The following is a 2,478-nucleotide window of genomic DNA, read 5'->3' as shown; positions in this document are numbered from 1 at the left end:
TGTTTGAAGAACTATGACAAAGATAAACATGGGAAAGAGATTGAGTAGCTGGGAGTAGCAGTGAGAAGGTGACCTTTCTGTTGAGACCTAAAGGATGAGGATGACCCAGCCATGCAAAGAGATGAGAAAAAGAGCCCTCTAGGCAGAGAGGAGAACAAGTGCAAAGGCCAAGGTTCCTAGGGAACAGAAGGGAGGCCAGAGCTGCTAAAGTCCAGTGAGCCATGGAGAACAGCGAGGGGAGGAGCAGCCAGGCCTTCCAAGGCTCCGTGGTGCAGTTTGGATTTTATTCTCAGATAAATGACAAGCCAGTAAAGGGAGATGAAAATAATTCTCTCTCTACTGTGGAAAGTGGGCTGAGAGGGAAGAATAAAAGCAGTGGGGTGATGTGGGTTGCACTCACAAAATGACAGTGGAAATGGAGAGAAGTCAATGGATTCAAGTTCTACAGCAACTGGGTATGTCAGACAAAGGGAGAAGGTAAGGGAAAGGAGACGTGACTCAAGCAACCAAGATAGGGAAGAGCAAGGTAGGGGTAAGTTGCAGTCAGGAACTTTCCTCTAGCCCTCTAGGCAGAAAGGAGAGCAAGTGCTTCCCCTTCACCTTCTGCCACGATTTTAAGTTTCCTGAGGCCTCCCAGCCATGCTTCCTGTACAGCCTGTGGACCTGTGAGTCAACTAAACCTCTTATCCTCATAAATTACCCAGTGTTTTCCACTGGCTATGACATACCCAAATGGAAATATCAAGTAAGCAGTTGGATATACAGGTCTTGAGTTCAGGAGGGAATGAAACCAAAGCTGGAGGTAGTAAATCTGGGAACCAACCACAGATAGATGGGATCAACACCAAGCTAATACATACAAGGATCTGCTATTTAAATACCAGTTATGAACCATGCTAATTCTACGACCTTGAGAAAATAACGACCTCACTCCTCCATTTTCTCATCTGAAAAATGGGAATGAAAGTAATGCTTTTTAGGGTGGCTGTGAGGATTCATAAAATAATCCCTAGTACCTGGGTAAGCACTCCAAGAATGCTATTGTAACTGGTTTATATTATTTTCCACAACTGCCTTTACACTTGCTCTGGGTATGGCCGTTTTAAGACAACTAAAGCCTGAATGCTTTCCATGGGGTCCACTCAGACATGCTTGCTCATTCAAACTCCGCAAGTCCTGAAGGCTTACGCCTCTGCTGGCCCAAATCCTCACCAGCCATCTCAAATAGCTTCAGCCAGCTTTGCACCCTTGGAATCCTCCAGGCTAGAGAAAGGCACCAGTCTCATGGAGTGATACATCAAAATCCGCTCTCGGTAGACGTCTTGCCTTCGAGATCTGCTTTGAGGGCTGCCCTAACTTGGCATAAGAGGACAAACCCTCGGCTTTCTCTCGCGCGCGCGGTGTGGTGGCAGCAGGCGGAGCCTCGAAATGCAGAACGACGCCGGCGAGTTCGCGGACCTGTAAGTTCCGCAGAAATGCTCCGCTAGCAACCGCATCATCGGTGCCAAGGACCACGCATCCATCCAGATGAACGTGGCCGAGGCTGACAAGGTCACGGGCAGGTTTAATGGCCAGTTTAAAACTTATGCTATCTGCGGGGCGATAGGATGGGTGAGTCAGATGATTCGATTCTCCGATTGGCCAAGGCCGACAGCATCGTCTCAAAGAAGTTTTGACTAGAGAGAATCACGGATGTGGAATATTTGTCATAAATAAATAGTGAAAACCTAAAAAAAAAAAAAAAAAAAAGACAAACCCTCTTTTCATCCCACAGAGTGAGGAGTCAAGAAATGTCAAAATGCTCGTACACCTATAAATCCCCTTTAAGGCACCTTCTCAAGCCCTCTCTTACATAGTCGAAGGGGGTTGATGGAGTTGATAGCCACAGGTTCTGTATTGTAATTTCTCAGTAAGTCCTAAAAATGTGTCCAGTGTCACTATTTATAATGTAGAGAACTTGTACATTATAATCAGCTTTGAGCTTCAGCCACAATTCCAAGAAACAAGAAACATCTTCATGTGGTTTGGCTCTGTGTCCCCACCCAAATCTCATGTTAAATTGTAACTCCCAGTGTTGGAGGAGGGGCCTGGTAGGAGGTGACTGAATTACGGGACAGACTTCTCTCTTATTCTTCTCATAATAGAGTTCTCATGAGATCTGGTTGTTTGAAAGTGTGTAGCACTTTCTCCTTTGTTCTCTCTCTCTCCTGTTCCACCATGGTAAGAAATGCTTATTTCCCCTTCACCTTCTGCCATGATTTTAAGTTTCCTAAGGTCTCCCAGCCATGCCTCCTGTACAGCCTGTGGACCTGTGAGTCAATTAAACCTCTTTTCTTCATAAATTACCCAGTCTCAGGTCGTTCTTTGTAGCACTGTGAGAACCGACTAATACACATCCTATTTCCCACCATATATATTTTATTTTTAATTTTTTTCTCAGTATCAAATGTATTAGCCCATATAGCCTCCATGCAAATA

At 45.2% G+C, this 2,478-nt stretch overlaps 1 pseudogene; it reads left to right on the top strand.

Moving 5' to 3' along the window:
• The first annotated feature begins 1,413 nt into the window (after nucleotides 1–1,413).
• LOC101150923 (small ribosomal subunit protein eS21-like) lies at nucleotides 1,414–1,755 on the top strand (annotated as a pseudogene).
• Nucleotides 1,756–2,478: the final 723 nt, after the last annotated feature.

The sequence above is a fragment of the Gorilla gorilla genome, chromosome 3 (genome assembly GCF_029281585.2).
Source record: "Gorilla gorilla gorilla isolate KB3781 chromosome 3, NHGRI_mGorGor1-v2.1_pri, whole genome shotgun sequence".
NCBI lineage: Eukaryota > Metazoa > Chordata > Mammalia > Primates > Hominidae > Gorilla > Gorilla gorilla.
Note: the sequence above shows the minus strand (reverse complement) of the source record. Positions and strands in the feature narration are given on the sequence as shown.